The sequence below is a fragment of the Pongo abelii genome, chromosome 7 (assembly GCF_028885655.2).
Source record: "Pongo abelii isolate AG06213 chromosome 7, NHGRI_mPonAbe1-v2.0_pri, whole genome shotgun sequence".
Lineage (NCBI taxonomy): Eukaryota > Metazoa > Chordata > Mammalia > Primates > Hominidae > Pongo > Pongo abelii.
The window spans coordinates 10,162,424-10,182,111 of record NC_071992.2 but is presented as its reverse complement, the minus strand read 5'-3'; positions in this window follow the sequence as shown (position 1 = coordinate 10,182,111).

Sequence of the window (19,688 nt, the reverse complement as noted above, 5' to 3'; positions counted from 1 at the left end):
AGACGTCCGACGGCAGTTTAAGAAAACATGAAACAAAAGTCTTGAGATATCAGAAGGTATCCCAACTAAAACCTTTGGTTTATGAAAGAAATGATGAAAATAAAAGCAACATATCTCACAGTATGGGTGGTAATATTTTCATACGTATGTGATAATGGATCAACATTTGATAGAGATGAAATAAAAAGTTCCCAATTTGACAAAAGCAAACAAGGAAAATTATACCGTAGAAAAGCCCGGGTGACGGGAGTGAGGCCCTGTCTCAAGAAGAAAGCATCGCAGAGATTGAAAAGCAGGGAGTGAATCAGAGGATTGTATAACGTTGTTAATACTGGCCCTTGTTTCAGTGGCAAAAGGCCCAAATAAGCCGTGTGTCTCACGGATTCTCGCATCAATTGTTCAGGATCTGAGATGTTGCCTCCATTTCCAGTTAGGCATTGTATGGTGGAATTGCAGTTAGCACATCTGGTGCAAAAATTTTAATGCTGACGAAGGTGGACATGTTCCCTGAGCTAAGAGGGTCAGAATTTGGGTGTGTCTTCAGGCTCTCTGGCTTACCAGGAATGGAGATCCTGGCTCTAGGGATTTTCCCAAAATGTCTCAGACAGTAAGCAACAGGGCAGAATTGAGTCCCGGCGCCAAGGCCTCGAGGTGTAAAGAAACAGCCCTGGCCTCAGGGCCCATGAAATTAGGATGATTTAAAGAAGGATGGTGGAATGAGAGGACTGTGACCTTCGGCCCCGTTTCTTTCCCTTGTCTTTTCATGGGCCAGGTGTGCTCAATCAGAAGGCTTCCTGCGCCTGATGTCGAGTGTCCTGGGGGAAGAAAGGAGCATTGTTTTGAAAGATGCTCCACAGGGAGAAAGGAGCCACCATTCTCAGGAGAATGATCCCCAGAAGCCTGAGCAATCCAGATGCCGTGGCTTCACACTAGACCCTGGAGGGTCTTATTCCTGGAGCCGGGACCTGGGCATCGGTGTCCTTTCATGCTCATAACTGATTTTGAGGGGAGCCCAATGGATAAACTGTCTGCGAGGCATTCGCATCACACTGTAGTTTTCACACACGTCACACAGAAACCCTGTTCGTGTGCACATTTGGGTGCTTGAGCAGGGTTGCACCCAAGATTCTGCGGTTCTACCGAGCCCTGGGTTGTGCACTGGACAACCTTCCTCAGGGGTTGGTCAATTCTGATCACTGCACCTAACGAGACAGGGACCATGAAACCTAATCAGCAAATACAGAAAAGGAAGTGGTCATTTCCCACAATCATTTCCACTGAAACACCACGTCGGATAAATAAGTCTGATTGCAGGACAGGGACTGGGCTACAGAGATGCACCTTTCGCAGCTGGACGAATGACCCGGAATCTCCCCAGATGCCGTCTGTAAACACACCAAATGAGATTGATTTCAGGGCTTTCTGAATTTAGTTTCGTTGAAGACACACACTCCTGTGTGTGATTTCCTTGACTACCAATACGACTTACTTCCAAATGACTTACATGCCAGTGGGAAAATTTTCCGTTTCAACTCATTGGAATTGGACACCGTGAAACAGGCAAGTCGGTCTGTCTGTTTCCGGCGTTCTGTGGGTTCCACCAAGTGCACAAGTCCTAGGGCGCCTGAGGTCCATTCAAAAACCAGTGTAAAAACGGCGAGTCAGGGTAAGAAAGAAGAGCACCGTTCCTATCTTCCAAATGCATTCCAGTTTCCACGACTCAAGGTGGCGAGAAGGATCCACGGATGTCCCACATTAACAAAATTTCACCTTCTCATGCCGACCAACAACTGACGAGTGAAACACACCCCAGGAGAAAATAGTCAACCCAGTCCCCTGCAATAACCTCACACGCAAACCTACACGTCAACAGGTCATATTCAGAAATACACACTGAATGTCATCTACCGTGAACACAAACACACAGACAGTCCCTCCAGAGGTTGTCTGCGTTGTCCGTGTTGTACAGACAGAAACTTGGGCTCCTCATTACTTTACTTAGGATTGGCAGTGTTCGTGTTTGTGTGGGTGTGTGTGTGTTTGCGTGCGTGCTTGTGGGTGTGTGTGTGTGTGTGTGTGTTTGCGCACCCCTATGTGTGGGTCGGCACATCCACTGAGCTCACTGGCACAGAAGCAGAGCCCTCTTGCTGTGTTTGTTCTTCCCTTTGGATCTCCTGGTCCTCCCTTGCAGAGAAGCGAGTGTGCCAGTGTTCATGGACTCGTGATCTGTCGGGTTCGTTGAGGAGAGGTTTAGCAGGGAGCTTTGCTGTTCAGGATGGTGGTTTTTCATCCCACACTTGTATTTCGATTGATGAATCACAAGTACGTTGGGAGGCAGGGTACCTTCGACTTTTCTGACGTTGAAGTCAGGCTTGGTTTTGTTTTGCTCTTGGAGGAATTTCCAGTGGTCTAAGGTGCTTTCCTGAGTGGCCGTTTCCACCAAGTGCTCGTCCAACTCGGGTACCTGGAGGCAGGGGTCTCTCTTGAGCTCTCCTTGCGTTGCTCGCCTGTCTGTGTCTTCAGCGCCAAGGGCTCTTGCTTCCCTGCCTCTTGACACGCTCTCACTGTGTCTTTCCCATTCACTCTTCTGGATGTAAAAGAGGACATAGGCCTGTTGACTCAGGACAGAAGTGATGCCAGAGGCAGTGACCTCGGCATCATCCATTTTATACCACTGGCCTTCTTGAGCTTTGACATAAGAGAAGTAATGTCCGTTGTGACAGCTCCACCCGGCGTGGACCAGCACAGCATAGAGGACATAGACAAGAGGTCCTGCGTTCTGCTGAGACATGTATGGCTGCATGTCAAGGCACTCAGGATATTGCACACTCTTGGCAAGTTTGTTGCCTGTGACATGGGAGAATCTCTTCAATACAAGGATGAGGACCTTGGCAGAAGTGTGCAAAGTTAACGTCTTGGAGGCCGGCGCCTTCTGGAGACAAAGACCACAATGATAGGCATTCTCTCCATTGAGTTCTTCGGGCTTCACCAACTGTTCCAAAGCTTGCTTCACACTCTGAGCTGCCTGGATATCCAGGGCGATGTCCAGGTAAGGGTCAAAGGTGTCTGAAATGCCCTGGCAGTGGAGACACTTGATTTGAGATCTCCAGTACCCTCCAAATATTTGGTGCATGAGGGTGGTGTCCTTAGAGTGATGATCTACCAGCTTGTGCCCGGGAAGGCACGCCTTTTTCATGGCATCCACAGTGAACATCAGAAATTCATGGGCGTCTTCCTGCTTGCCTCTATGGAAGCCAGCAGCCAATGCCCGTGAGGGCTGGATGACATGGCCAGGACGGTGGAGGGCCCGTGTGATGTGAGCTTGCATAGTACAGAGCATGCAGCCCTTGTGACCATGACAAGTTTGAGAGTGCTCCCGGGACAGCATGTAGTTGGCAAGGGGCGGTGTGTATGTCAGGCACTGCAGGGAAGCATTCACGTAGCAGGTATTTCCCATATTCTGGAGCCCAGCCCCCACCGCAGCAGGTCTCCTGCTACTCAGAGGAAGCTGCTCCCTGGGAGCAAGCTGTCTTGCCACAGGAGCCAAATCATCACAGAGGTCGACACGGGTCTCAGATGAGAGTGGTGACTTCTCAGGGAGAGAAGTCCGCTGGATTTCAGCAAAAGCTGCACCTGGCCCAGAACATGTGAGTTTTGAAAAGCGGTTCAACTGCCACTCCCCTCCCAAGCAGAGTGAGTCGTCCTCCATGTCGCCTGGAACAAGGATCACAAGGTTTTTCTGCTGGGACCGCGGGTTGCAGAAAGACGCTATCTCTGCCGAGAGGGTGTTCAAATGAGGAGCTGTCTGGCCGCATCAGCCCTTATATACCTCACCCCCACCAACCGCGAACACCCCACCCACCCATCAGGTGCGCGATAAACCAATCAAATATCAGCACTCAATTAAGGAAGGAGTCACAGGGTGTGTCCCCTTGCATTGCTGGGAATTCAACAGACACAGCCCACATCATGCTTTCCAGAACACCTGAATCCAATTACTCCTCAGGCTGATAGGCACGTAGAATACGAGTGTAACCGGGTTGGGACAGTGGCCACACACTTGCCTTATTTTAGGTAAAACAATGTCAGGGAAGAAATCTTTACCTATGAAGCCGTGTGTGTGTGCGCGCTTGTGTGTGTGTGTCCGTGTTTGTGTGTGTGTGTGTGTGTGTGTGTGTGTGTGTGTTTGTGCTGGGATGTACTTTCAAGTGTGTGCTTTTGGCAGATACCATCATCCCTTCAGCGATTGAAGGACAAGAAGTCGGAAGTGCGCTTTCTGACTGGAGAATAGTCAATGAAGTACAGTAATTAGCACAGCGTATTTGTTTTTCCTCAATAAGAAAGGAGAGATCCGTGGAATCAAACAGACCTTCCAGCGATAACCTTTCCATGCTCAGCCTATTGATTGTGTATCCGAGTGAAATTGCCTGCCAGTGGGGAACAAGACAAGTCTTTGCCTGAAATGCTCTTGTGAAAGTTAGATTCCCATATAATAAAGCATCAAGTGGTAGAAACATGCACTGAAGTTTGAAGAGATACTCAGTGCACAAAGTAGAATGTGAAAGACTTTCGTGAAATCACGCAATCACCGAGAGACTAATTGATGACATTCCCCAAATTGAGGTTTACCAGAAAAGAGAAATAGTCATGACATGCTACAGTCAGCGGTTTCAGACGTCCGACGGCAGTTTAAGAAAACATGAAACAAAAGTCTTGAGATATCAGAAGGTATCCCAACTAAAACCTTTGGTTTATGAAAGAAATGATGAAAATAAAAGCAACATATCTCACAGTATGGGTGGTAATATTTTCATACGTATGTGATAATGGATCAACATTTGATAGAGATGAAATAAAAAGTTCCCAATTTGACAAAAGCAAACAAGGAAAATTATACCGTAGAAAAGCCCGGGTGACGGGAGTGAGGCCCTGTCTCAAGAAGAAAGCATCGCAGAGATTGAAAAGCAGGGAGTGAATCAGAGGATTGTATAACGTTGTTAATACTGGCCCTTGTTTCAGTGGCAAAAGGCCCAAATAAGCCGTGTGTCTCACGGATTCTCGCATCAATTGTTCAGGATCTGAGATGTTGCCTCCATTTCCAGTTAGGCATTGTATGGTGGAATTGCAGTTAGCACATCTGGTGCAAAAATTTTAATGCTGACGAAGGTGGACATGTTCCCTGAGCTAAGAGGGTCAGAATTTGGGTGTGTCTTCAGGCTCTCTGGCTTACCAGGAATGGAGATCCTGGCTCTAGGGATTTTCCCAAAATGTCTCAGACAGTAAGCAACAGGGCAGAATTGAGTCCCGGCGCCAAGGCCTCGAGGTGTAAAGAAACAGCCCTGGCCTCAGGGCCCATGAAATTAGGATGATTTAAAGAAGGATGGTGGAATGAGAGGACTGTGACCTTCGGCCCCGTTTCTTTCCCTTGTCTTTTCATGGGCCAGGTGTGCTCAATCAGAAGGCTTCCTGCGCCTGATGTCGAGTGTCCTGGGGGAAGAAAGGAGCATTGTTTTGAAAGATGCTCCACAGGGAGAAAGGAGCCACCATTCTCAGGAGAATGATCCCCAGAAGCCTGAGCAATCCAGATGCCGTGGCTTCACACTAGACCCTGGAGGGTCTTATTCCTGGAGCCGGGACCTGGGCATCGGTGTCCTTTCATGCTCATAACTGATTTTGAGGGGAGCCCAATGGATAAACTGTCTGCGAGGCATTCGCATCACACTGTAGTTTTCACACACGTCACACAGAAACCCTGTTCGTGTGCACATTTGGGTGCTTGAGCAGGGTTGCACCCAAGATTCTGCGGTTCTACCGAGCCCTGGGTTGTGCACTGGACAACCTTCCTCAGGGGTTGGTCAATTCTGATCACTGCACCTAACGAGACAGGGACCATGAAACCTAATCAGCAAATACAGAAAAGGAAGTGGTCATTTCCCACAATCATTTCCACTGAAACACCACGTCGGATAAATAAGTCTGATTGCAGGACAGGGACTGGGCTTCAGAGATGCACCTTTCGCAGCTGGACGAATGACCCGGAATCTCCCCAGATGCCGTCTGTAAACACACCAAATGAGATTGATTTCAGGGCTTTCTGAATTTAGTTTCGTTGAAGACACACACTCCTGTGTGTGATTTCCTTGACTACCAATACGACTTACTTCCTAATGACTTACATGCCAGTGGGAAAATTTTTCGTTTCTACTCATTGGAATTGGACACCGTGAAACAGGCAAGTCGGTCTGTCTGTTTCCGGCGTTCTGTGGGTTCCACCAAGTGCACAAGTCCTAGGGCGCCTGAGGTCCATTCAAAAACCAGTGTAAAAACGGCGAGTCAGGGTAAGAAAGAAGAGCACCGTTCCTATCTTCCAAATGCATTCCAGTTTCCACGACTCAAGGTGGCGAGAAGGATCCACGGATGTCCCACATTAACAAAATTTCACCTTCTCATGCCGACCAACAACTGACGAGTGAAACACACCCCAGGAGAAAATAGTCAACCCAGTCCCCTGCAATAACCTCACACGCAAACCTACACGTCAACAGGTCATATTCAGAAATACACACTGAATGTCATCTACCGTGAACACAAACACACAGACAGTCCCTCCAGAGGTTGTCTGCGTTGTCCGTGTTGTACAGACAGAAACTTGGGCTCCTCATTACTTTACTTAGGATTGGCAGTGTTCGTGTTTGTGTGGGTGTGTGTGTGTTTGCGTGCGTGCTTGTGGGTGTGTGTGTGTGTGTGTGTGTTTGCGCACCCCTATGTGTGGGTCGGCACATCCACTGAGCTCACTGGCACAGAAGCAGAGCCCTCTTGCTGTGTTTGTTCTTCCCTTTGGATCTCCTGGTCCTCCCTTGCAGAGAAGCGAGTGTGCCAGTGTTCATGGACTCGTGATCTGTCGGGTTCGTTGAGGAGAGGTTTAGCAGGGAGCTTTGCTGTTCAGGATGGTGGTTTTTCATCCCACACTTGTATTTCGATTGATGAATCACAAGTACGTTGGGAGGCAGGGTACCTTCGACTTTTCTGACGTTGAAGTCAGGCTTGGTTTTGTTTTGCTCTTGGAGGAATTTCCAGTGGTCTAAGGTGCTTTCCTGAGTGGCCGTTTCCACCAAGTGCTCGTCCAACTCGGGTACCTGGAGGCAGGGGTCTCTCTTGAGCTCTCCTTGCGTTGCTCGCCTGTCTGTGTCTTCAGCGCCAAGGGCTCTTGCTTCCCTGCCTCTTGACACGCTCTCACTGTGTCTTTCCCATTCACTCTTCTGGATGTAAAAGAGGACATAGGCCTGTTGACTCAGGACAGAAGTGATGCCAGAGGCAGTGACCTCGGCATCATCCATTTTATACCACTGGCCTTCTTGAGCTTTGACATAAGAGAAGTAATGTCCGTTGTGACAGCTCCACCCGGCGTGGACCAGCACAGCATAGAGGACATAGACAAGAGGTCCTGCGTTCTGCTGAGACATGTATGGCTGCATGTCAAGGCACTCAGGATATTGCACACTCTTGGCAAGTTTGTTGCCTGTGACATGGGAGAATCTCTTCAATACAAGGATGAGGACCTTGGCAGAAGTGTGCAAAGTTAACGTCTTGGAGGCCGGCGCCTTCTGGAGACAAAGACCACAATGATAGGCATTCTCTCCATTGAGTTCTTCGGGCTTCACCAACTGTTCCAAAGCTTGCTTCACACTCTGAGCTGCCTGGATATCCAGGGCGATGTCCAGGTAAGGGTCAAAGGTGTCTGAAATGCCCTGGCAGTGGAGACACTTGATTTGAGATCTCCAGTACCCTCCAAATATTTGGTGCATGAGGGTGGTGTCCTTAGAGTGATGATCTACCAGCTTGTGCCCGGGAAGGCACGCCTTTTTCATGGCATCCACAGTGAACATCAGAAATTCATGGGCGTCTTCCTGCTTGCCTCTATGGAAGCCAGCAGCCAATGCCCGTGAGGGCTGGATGACATGGCCAGGACGGTGGAGGGCCCGTGTGATGTGAGCTTGCATAGTACAGAGCATGCAGCCCTTGTGACCATGACAAGTTTGAGAGTGCTCCCGGGACAGCATGTAGTTGGCAAGGGGCGGTGTGTATGTCAGGCACTGCAGGGAAGCATTCACGTAGCAGGTATTTCCCATATTCTGGAGCCCAGCCCCCACCGCAGCAGGTCTCCTGCTACTCAGAGGAAGCTGCTCCCTGGGAGCAAGCTGTCTTGCCACAGGAGCCAAATCATCACAGAGGTCGACACGGGTCTCAGATGAGAGTGGTGACTTCTCAGGGAGAGAAGTCCGCTGGATTTCAGCAAAAGCTGCACCTGGCCCAGAACATGTGAGTTTTGAAAAGCGGTTCAACTGCCACTCCCCTCCCAAGCAGAGTGAGTCGTCCTCCATGTCGCCTGGAACAAGGATCACAAGGTTTTTCTGCTGGGACCGCGGGTTGCAGAAAGACGCTATCTCTGCCGAGAGGGTGTTCAAATGAGGAGCTGTCTGGCCGCATCAGCCCTTATATACCTCACCCCCACCAACCGCGAACACCCCACCCACCCATCAGGTGCGCGATAAACCAATCAAATATCAGCACTCAATTAAGGAAGGAGTCACAGGGTGTGTCCCCTTGCATTGCTGGGAATTCAACAGACACAGCCCACATCATGCTTTCCAGAACACCTGAATCCAATTACTCCTCAGGCTGATAGGCACGTAGAATACGAGTGTAACCGGGTTGGGACAGTGGCCACACACTTGCCTTATTTTAGGTAAAACAATGTCAGGGAAGAAATCTTTACCTATGAAGCCGTGTGTGTGTGCGCGCTTGTGTGTGTGTGTCCGTGTTTGTGTGTGTGTGTGTGTGTGTGTGTGTGTGTGTGTTTGTGCTGGGATGTACTTTCAAGTGTGTGCTTTTGGCAGATACCATCATCCCTTCAGCGATTGAAGGACAAGAAGTCGGAAGTGCGCTTTCTGACTGGAGAATAGTCAATGAAGTACAGTAATTAGCACAGCGTATTTGTTTTTCCTCAATAAGAAAGGAGAGATCCGTGGAATCAAACAGACCTTCCAGCGATAACCTTTCCATGCTCAGCCTGTTGATTGTGTATCCGAGTGAAATTGCCTGCCAGTGGGGAACAAGACAAGTCTTTGCCTGAAATGCTCTTGTGAAAGTTAGATTCCCATATAATAAAGCATCAAGTGGTAGAAACATGCACTGAAGTTTGAAGAGATACTCAGTGCACAAAGTAGAATGTGAAAGACTTTCGTGAAATCACGCAATCACCGAGAGACTAATTGATGACATTCCCCAAATTGAGGTTTACCAGAAAAGAGAAATAGTCATGACATGCTACAGTCAGCGGTTTCAGACGTCCGACGGCAGTTTAAGAAAACATGAAACAAAAGTCTTGAGATATCAGAAGGTATCCCAACTAAAACCTTTGGTTTATGAAAGAAATGATGAAAATAAAAGCAACATATCTCACAGTATGGGTGGTAATATTTTCATACGTATGTGATAATGGATCAACATTTGATAGAGATGAAATAAAAAGTTCCCAATTTGACAAAAGCAAACAAGGAAAATTATACCGTAGAAAAGCCCGGGTGACGGGAGTGAGGCCCTGTCTCAAGAAGAAAGCATCGCAGAGATTGAAAAGCAGGGAGTGAATCAGAGGATTGTATAACGTTGTTAATACTGGCCCTTGTTTCAGTGGCAAAAGGCCCAAATAAGCCGTGTGTCTCACGGATTCTCGCATCAATTGTTCAGGATCTGAGATGTTGCCTCCATTTCCAGTTAGGCATTGTATGGTGGAATTGCAGTTAGCACATCTGGTGCAAAAATTTTAATGCTGACGAAGGTGGACATGTTCCCTGAGCTAAGAGGGTCAGAATTTGGGTGTGTCTTCAGGCTCTCTGGCTTACCAGGAATGGAGATCCTGGCTGTAGGGATTTTCCCAAAATGTCTCAGACAGTAAGCAACAGGGCAGAATTGAGTCCCGGCGCCAAGGCCTCGAGGTGTAAAGAAACAGCCCTGGCCTCAGGGCCCATGAAATTAGGATGATTTAAAGAAGGATGGTGGAATGAGAGGACTGTGACCTTCGGCCCCGTTTCTTTCCCTTGTCTTTTCATGGGCCAGGTGTGCTCAATCAGAAGGCTTCCTGCGCCTGATGTCGAGTGTCCTGGGGGAAGAAAGGAGCATTGTTTTGAAAGATGCTCCACAGGGAGAAAGGAGCCACCATTCTCAGGAGAATGATCCCCAGAAGCCTGAGCAATCCAGATGCCGTGGCTTCACACTAGACCCTGGAGGGTCTTATTCCTGGAGCCGGGACCTGGGCATCGGTGTCCTTTCATGCTCATAACTGATTTTGAGGGGAGCCCAATGGATAAACTGTCTGCGAGTCATTCGCATCACACTGTAGTTTTCACACACGTCACACAGAAACCCTGTTCGTGTGCACATTTGGGTGCTTGAGCAGGGTTGCACCCAAGATTCTGCGGTTCTACCGAGCCCTGGGTTGTGCACTGGACAACCTTCCTCAGGGGTTGGTCAATTCTGATCACTGCACCTAACGAGACAGGGACCATGAAACCTAATCAGCAAATACAGAAAAGGAAGTGGTCATTTCCCACAATCATTTCCACTGAAACACCACGTCGGATAAATAAGTCTGATTGCAGGACAGGGACTGGGCTTCAGAGATGCACCTTTCGCAGCTGGACGAATGACCCGGAATCTCCCCAGATGCCGTCTGTAAACACACCAAATGAGATTGATTTCAGGGCTTTCTGAATTTAGTTTCGTTGAAGACACACACTCCTGTGTGTGATTTCCTTGACTACCAATACGACTTACTTCCTAATGACTTACATGCCAGTGGGAAAATTTTCCGTTTCTACTCATTGGAATTGGACACCGTGAAACAGGCAAGTCGGTCTGTCTGTTTCCGGCGTTCTGTGGGTTCCACCAAGTGCACAAGTCCTAGGGCGCCTGAGGTCCATTCAAAAACCAGTGTAAAAACGGCGAGTCAGGGTAAGAAAGAAGAGCACCGTTCCTATCTTCCAAATGCATTCCAGTTTCCACGACTCAAGGTGGCGAGAAGGATCCACGGATGTCCCACATTAACAAAATTTCACCTTCTCATGCCGACCAACAACTGACGAGTGAAACACACCCCAGGAGAAAATAGTCAACCCAGTCCCCTGCAATAACCTCACACGCAAACCTACACGTCAACAGGTCATATTCAGAAATACACACTGAATGTCATCTACCGTGAACACAAACACACAGACAGTCCCTCCAGAGGTTGTCTGCGTTGTCCGTGTTGTACAGACAGAAACTTGGGCTCCTCATTACTTTACTTAGGATTGGCAGTGTTCGTGTTTGTGTGGGTGTGTGTGTGTTTGCGTGCGTGCTTGTGGGTGTGTGTGTGTGTGTGTGTGTGTTTGCGCACCCCTATGTGTGGGTCGGCACATCCACTGAGCTCACTGGCACAGAAGCAGAGCCCTCTTGCTGTGTTTGTTCTTCCCTTTGGATCTCCTGGTCCTCCCTTGCAGAGAAGCGAGTGTGCCAGTGTTCATGGACTCGTGATCTGTCGGGTTCGTTGAGGAGAGGTTTAGCAGGGAGCTTTGCTGTTCAGGATGGTGGTTTTTCATCCCACACTTGTATTTCGATTGATGAATCACAAGTACGTTGGGAGGCAGGGTACCTTCGACTTTTCTGACGTTGAAGTCAGGCTTGGTTTTGTTTTGCTCTTGGAGGAATTTCCAGTGGTCTAAGGTGCTTTCCTGAGTGGCCGTTTCCACCAAGTGCTCGTCCAACTCGGGTACCTGGAGGCAGGGGTCTCTCTTGAGCTCTCCTTGCGTTGCTCGCCTGTCTGTGTCTTCAGCGCCAAGGGCTCTTGCTTCCCTGCCTCTTGACACGCTCTCACTGTGTCTTTCCCATTCACTCTTCTGGATGTAAAAGAGGACATAGGCCTGTTGACTCAGGACAGAAGTGATGCCAGAGGCAGTGACCTCGGCATCATCCATTTTATACCACTGGCCTTCTTGAGCTTTGACATAAGAGAAGTAATGTCCGTTGTGACAGCTCCACCCGGCGTGGACCAGCACAGCATAGAGGACATAGACAAGAGGTCCTGCGTTCTGCTGAGACATGTATGGCTGCATGTCAAGGCACTCAGGATATTGCACACTCTTGGCAAGTTTGTTGCCTGTGACATGGGAGAATCTCTTCAATACAAGGATGAGGACCTTGGCAGAAGTGTGCAAAGTTAACGTCTTGGAGGCCGGCGCCTTCTGGAGACAAAGACCACAATGATAGGCATTCTCTCCATTGAGTTCTTCGGGCTTCACCAACTGTTCCAAAGCTTGCTTCACACTCTGAGCTGCCTGGATATCCAGGGCGATGTCCAGGTAAGGGTCAAAGGTGTCTGAAATGCCCTGGCAGTGGAGACACTTGATTTGAGATCTCCAGTACCCTCCAAATATTTGGTGCATGAGGGTGGTGTCCTTAGAGTGATGATCTACCAGCTTGTGCCCGGGAAGGCACGCCTTTTTCATGGCATCCACAGTGAACATCAGAAATTCATGGGCGTCTTCCTGCTTGCCTCTATGGAAGCCAGCAGCCAATGCCCGTGAGGGCTGGATGACATGGCCAGGACGGTGGAGGGCCCGTGTGATGTGAGCTTGCATAGTACAGAGCATGCAGCCCTTGTGACCATGACAAGTTTGAGAGTGCTCCCGGGACAGCATGTAGTTGGCAAGGGGCGGTGTGTATGTCAGGCACTGCAGGGAAGCATTCACGTAGCAGGTATTTCCCATATTCTGGAGCCCAGCCCCCACCGCAGCAGGTCTCCTGCTACTCAGAGGAAGCTGCTCCCTGGGAGCAAGCTGTCTTGCCACAGGAGCCAAATCATCACAGAGGTCGACACGGGTCTCAGATGAGAGTGGTGACTTCTCAGGGAGAGAAGTCCGCTGGATTTCAGCAAAAGCTGCACCTGGCCCAGAACATGTGAGTTTTGAAAAGCGGTTCAACTGCCACTCCCCTCCCAAGCAGAGTGAGTCGTCCTCCATGTCGCCTGGAACAAGGATCACAAGGTTTTTCTGCTGGGACCGCGGGTTGCAGAAAGACGCTATCTCTGCCGAGAGGGTGTTCAAATGAGGAGCTGTCTGGCCGCATCAGCCCTTATATACCTCACCCCCACCAACCGCGAACACCCCACCCACCCATCAGGTGCGCGATAAACCAATCAAATATCAGCACTCAATTAAGGAAGGAGTCACAGGGTGTGTCCCCTTGCATTGCTGGGAATTCAACAGACACAGCCCACATCATGCTTTCCAGAACACCTGAATCCAATTACTCCTCAGGCTGATAGGCACGTAGAATACGAGTGTAACCGGGTTGGGACAGTGGCCACACACTTGCCTTATTTTAGGTAAAACAATGTCAGGGAAGAAATCTTTACCTATGAAGCCGTGTGTGTGTGCGCGCTTGTGTGTGTGTGTCCGTGTTTGTGTGTGTGTGTGTGTGTGTGTGTGTGTGTGTGTGTTTGTGCTGGGATGTACTTTCAAGTGTGTGCTTTTGGCAGATACCATCATCCCTTCAGCGATTGAAGGACAAGAAGTCGGAAGTGCGCTTTCTGACTGGAGAATAGTCAATGAAGTACAGTAATTAGCACAGCGTATTTGTTTTTCCTCAATAAGAAAGGAGAGATCCGTGGAATCAAACAGACCTTCCAGCGATAACCTTTCCATGCTCAGCCTGTTGATTGTGTATCCGAGTGAAATTGCCTGCCAGTGGGGAACAAGACAAGTCTTTGCCTGAAATGCTCTTGTGAAAGTTAGATTCCCATATAATAAAGCATCAAGTGGTAGAAACATGCACTGAAGTTTGAAGAGATACTCAGTGCACAAAGTAGAATGTGAAAGACTTTCGTGAAATCACGCAATCACCGAGAGACTAATTGATGACATTCCCCAAATTGAGGTTTACCAGAAAAGAGAAATAGTCATGACATGCTACAGTCAGCGGTTTCAGACGTCCGACGGCAGTTTAAGAAAACATGAAACAAAAGTCTTGAGATATCAGAAGGTATCCCAACTAAAACCTTTGGTTTATGAAAGAAATGATGAAAATAAAAGCAACATATCTCACAGTATGGGTGGTAATATTTTCATACGTATGTGATAATGGATCAACATTTGATAGAGATGAAATAAAAAGTTCCCAATTTGACAAAAGCAAACAAGGAAAATTATACCGTAGAAAAGCCCGGGTGACGGGAGTGAGGCCCTGTCTCAAGAAGAAAGCATCGCAGAGATTGAAAAGCAGGGAGTGAATCAGAGGATTGTATAACGTTGTTAATACTGGCCCTTGTTTCAGTGGCAAAAGGCCCAAATAAGCCGTGTGTCTCACGGATTCTCGCATCAATTGTTCAGGATCTGAGATGTTGCCTCCATTTCCAGTTAGGCATTGTATGGTGGAATTGCAGTTAGCACATCTGGTGCAAAAATTTTAATGCTGACGAAGGTGGACATGTTCCCTGAGCTAAGAGGGTCAGAATTTGGGTGTGTCTTCAGGCTCTCTGGCTTACCAGGAATGGAGATCCTGGCTCTAGGGATTTTCCCAAAATGTCTCAGACAGTAAGCAACAGGGCAGAATTGAGTCCCGGCGCCAAGGCCTCGAGGTGTAAAGAAACAGCCCTGGCCTCAGGGCCCATGAAATTAGGATGATTTAAAGAAGGATGGTGGAATGAGAGGACTGTGACCTTCGGCCCCGTTTCTTTCCCTTGTCTTTTCATGGGCCAGGTGTGCTCAATCAGAAGGCTTCCTGCGCCTGATGTCGAGTGTCCTGGGGGAAGAAAGGAGCATTGTTTTGAAAGATGCTCCACAGGGAGAAAGGAGCCACCATTCTCAGGAGAATGATCCCCAGAAGCCTGAGCAATCCAGATGCCGTGGCTTCACACTAGACCCTGGAGGGTCTTATTCCTGGAGCCGGGACCTGGGCATCGGTGTCCTTTCATGCTCATAACTGATTTTGAGGGGAGCCCAATGGATAAACTGTCTGCGAGTCATTCGCATCACACTGTAGTTTTCACACACGTCACACAGAAACCCTGTTCGTGTGCACATTTGGGTGCTTGAGCAGGGTTGCACCCAAGATTCTGCGGTTCTACCGAGCCCTGGGTTGTGCACTGGACAACCTTCCTCAGGGGTTGGTCAATTCTGATCACTGCACCTAACGAGACAGGGACCATGAAACCTAATCAGCAAATACAGAAAAGGAAGTGGTCATTTCCCACAATCATTTCCACTGAAACACCACGTCGGATAAATAAGTCTGATTGCAGGACAGGGACTGGGCTTCAGAGATGCACCTTTCGCAGCTGGACGAATGACCCGGAATCTCCCCAGATGCCGTCTGTAAACACACCAAATGAGATTGATTTCAGGGCTTTCTGAATTTAGTTTCGTTGAAGACACACACTCCTGTGTGTGATTTCCTTGACTACCAATACGACTTACTTCCTAATGACTTACATGCCAGTGGGAAAATTTTCCGTTTCTACTCATTGGAATTGGACACCGTGAAACAGGCAAGTCGGTCTGTCTGTTTCCGGCGTTCTGTGGGTTCCACCAAGTGCACAAGTCCTAGGGCGCCTGAGGTCCATTCAAAAACCAGTGTAAAAACGGCGAGTCAGGGTAAGAAAGAAGAGCACCGTTCCTATCTTCCAAATGCATTCCAGTTTCCACGACTCAAGGTGGCGAGAAGGATCCACGGATGTCCCACATTAACAAAATTTCACCTTCTCATGCCGACCAACAACTGACGAGTGAAACACACCCCAGGAGAAAATAGTCAACCCAGTCCCCTGCAATAACCTCACACGCAAACCTACACGTCAACAGGTCATATTCAGAAATACACACTGAATGTCATCTACCGTGAACACAAACACACAGACAGTCCCTCCAGAGGTTGTCTGCGTTGTCCGTGTTGTACAGACAGAAACTTGGGCTCCTCATTACTTTACTTAGGATTGGCAGTGTTCGTGTTTGTGTGGGTGTGTGTGTGTTTGCGTGCGTGCTTGTGGGTGTGTGTGTGTGTGTGTGTGTGTTTGCGCACCCCTATGTGTGGGTCGGCACATCCACTGAGCTCACTGGCACAGAAGCAGAGCCCTCTTGCTGTGTTTGTTCTTCCCTTTGGATCTCCTGGTCCTCCCTTGCAGAGAAGCGAGTGTGCCAGTGTTCATGGACTCGTGATCTGTCGGGTTCGTTGAGGAGAGGTTTAGCAGGGAGCTTTGCTGTTCAGGATGGTGGTTTTTCATCCCACACTTGTATTTCGATTGATGAATCACAAGTACGTTGGGAGGCAGGGTACCTTCGACTTTTCTGACGTTGAAGTCAGGCTTGGTTTTGTTTTGCTCTTGGAGGAATTTCCAGTGGTCTAAGGTGCTTTCCTGAGTGGCCGTTTCCACCAAGTGCTCGTCCAACTCGGGTACCTGGAGGCAGGGGTCTCTCTTGAGCTCTCCTTGCGTTGCTCGCCTGTCTGTGTCTTCAGCGCCAAGGGCTCTTGCTTCCCTGCCTCTTGACACGCTCTCACTGTGTCTTTCCCATTCACTCTTCTGGATGTAAAAGAGGACATAGGCCTGTTGACTCAGGACAGAAGTGATGCCAGAGGCAGTGACCTCGGCATCATCCATTTTATACCACTGGCCTTCTTGAGCTTTGACATAAGAGAAGTAATGTCCGTTGTGACAGCTCCACCCGGCGTGGACCAGCACAGCATAGAGGACATAGACAACAGGTCCTGCGTTCTGCTGAGACATGTATGGCTGCATGTCAAGGCACTCAGGATATTGCACACTCTTGGCAAGTTTGTTACCTGTGACATGGGAGAATCTCTTCAATACAAGGATGAGGACCTTGGCAGAAGTGTGCAAAGTTAACGTCTTGGAGGCCGGCGCCTTCTGGAGACAAAGACCACAATGATAGGCATTCTCTCCATTGAGTTCTTCGGGCTTCACCAACTGTTCCAAAGCTTGCTTCACACTCTGAGCTGCCTGGATATCCAGGGCGATGTCCAGGTAAGGGTCAAAGGTGTCTGAAATGCCCTGGCAGTGGAGACACTTGATTTGAGATCTCCAGTACCCTCCAAATATTTGGTGCATGAGGGTGGTGTCCTTAGAGTGATGATCTACCAGCTTGTGCCCGGGAAGGCATGCCTTTTTCATGGCATCCACAGTGAACATCAGAAATTCATGGGCGTCTTCCTGCTTGCCTCTATGGAAGCCAGCAGCCAATGCCCGTGAGGGCTGGATGACATGGCCAGGACGGTGGAGGGCCCGTGTGATGTGAGCTTGCATAGTACAGAGCATGCAGCCCTTGTGACCATGACAAGTTTGAGAGTGCTCCCGGGACAGCATGTAGTTGGCAAGGGGCGGTGTGTATGTCAGGCACTGCAGGGAAGCATTCACGTAGCAGGTATTTCCCATATTCTGGAGCCCAGCCCCCACCGCAGCAGGTCTCCTGCTACTCAGAGGAAGCTGCTCCCTGGGAGCAAGCTGTCTTGCCACAGGAGCCAAATCATCACAGAGGTCGACACGGGTCTCAGATGAGAGTGGTGACTTCTCAGGGAGAGAAGTCCGCTGGATTTCAGCAAAAGCTGCACCTGGCCCAGAACATGTGAGTTTTGAAAAGCGGTTCAACTGCCACTCCCCTCCCAAGCAGAGTGAGTCGTCCTCCATGTCGCCTGGAACAAGGATCACAAGGTTTTTCTGCTGGGACCGCGGGTTGCAGAAAGACGCTATCCCTTCCGAGAGGGTGTTCAAATGAGGAGCTGTCTGGCCGCATCAGCCCTTATATACCTCACCCCCACCAACCGCGAACACCCCACCCACCCATCAGGTGCGCGATAAACCAATCAAATATCAGCACTCAATTAAGGAAGGAGTCACAGGGTGTGTCCCCTTGCATTGCTGGGAATTCAACAGACACAGCCCACATCATGCTTTCCAGAACACCTGAATCCAATTACTCCTCAGGCTGATAGGCACGTAGAATACGAGTGTAACCGGGTTGGGACAGTGGCCACACACTTGCCTTATTTTAGGTAAAACAATGTCAGGGAAGAAATCTTTACCTATGAAGCCGTGTGTGTGTGCGCGCTTGTGTGTTTGTGTCCGTGTTTGTGTGTGTGTGTGTGTGTGTGTCTGTGTGTGTGTTTGTGCTGGGATGTACTTTCAAGTGTGTGCTTTTGGCAGATACCATCATCCCTTCAGCGATTGAAGGACAAGAAGTCGGAAGTGCGCTTTCTGACTGGAGAATAGTCAATGAAGTACAGTAATTAGCACAGCGTATTTGTTTTTCCTCAATAAGAAAGGAGAGATCCGTGGAATCAAACAGACCTTCCAGCGATAACCTTTCCATGCTCAGCCTGTTGATTGTGTATCCGAGTGAAATTGCCTGCCAGTGGGGAACAAGACAAGTCTTTGCCTGAAATGCTCTTGTGAAAGTTAGATTCCCATATAATAAAGCATCAAGTGGTAGAAACATGCACTGAAGTTTGAAGAGATACTCAGTGCACAAAGTAGAATGTGAAAGACTTTCGTGAAATCACGCAATCACCGAGAGACTAATTGATGACATTCCCCAAATTGAGGTTTACCAGAAAAGAGAAATAGTCATGACATGCTACAGTCAGCGGTTTCAGACGTCCGACGGCAGTTTAAGAAAACATGAAACAAAAGTCTTGAGATATCAGAAGGTATCCCAACTAAAACCTTTGGTTTATGAAAGAAATGATGAAAATAAAAGCAACATATCTCACAGTATGGGTGGTAATATTTTCATACGTATGTGATAATGGATCAACATTTGATAGAGATGAAATAAAAAGTTCCCAATTTGACAAAAGCAAACAAGGAAAATTATACCGTAGAAAAGCCCGGGTGACGGGAGTGAGGCCCTGTCTCAAGAAGAAAGCATCGCAGAGATTGAAAAGCAGGGAGTGAATCAGAGGATTGTATAACGTTGTTAATACTGGCCCTTGTTTCAGTGGCAAAAGGCCCAAATAAGCCGTGTGTCTCACGGATTCTCGCATCAATTGTTCAGGATCTGAGATGTTGCCTCCATTTCCAGTTAGGCATTGTATGGTGGAATTGCAGTTAGCACATCTGGTGCAAAAATTTTAATGCTGACGAAGGTGGACATGTTCCCTGAGCTAAGAGGGTCAGAATTTGGGTGTGTCTTCAGGCTCTCTGGCTTACCAGGAATGGAGATCCTGGCTCTAGGGATTTTCCCAAAATGTCTCAGACAGTAAGCAACAGGGCAGAATTGAGTCCCGGCGCCAAGGCCTCGAGGTGTAAAGAAACAGCCCTGGCCTCAGGGCCCATGAAATTAGGATGATTTAAAGAAGGATGGTGGAATGAGAGGACTGTGACCTTCGGCCCCGTTTCTTTCCCTTGTCTTTTCATGGGCCAGGTGTGCTCAATCAGAAGGCTTCCTGCGCCTGATGTCGAGTGTCCTGGGGGAAGAAAGGAGCACTGTTTTGAAAGATGCTCCACAGGGAGAAAGGAGCCACCATTCTCAGGAGAATGATCCCCAGAAGCCTGAGCAATCCAGATGCCGTGGCTTCACACTAGACCCTGGAGGGTCTTATTCCTGGAGCCGGGACCTGGGCATCGGTGTCCTTTCATGCTCATA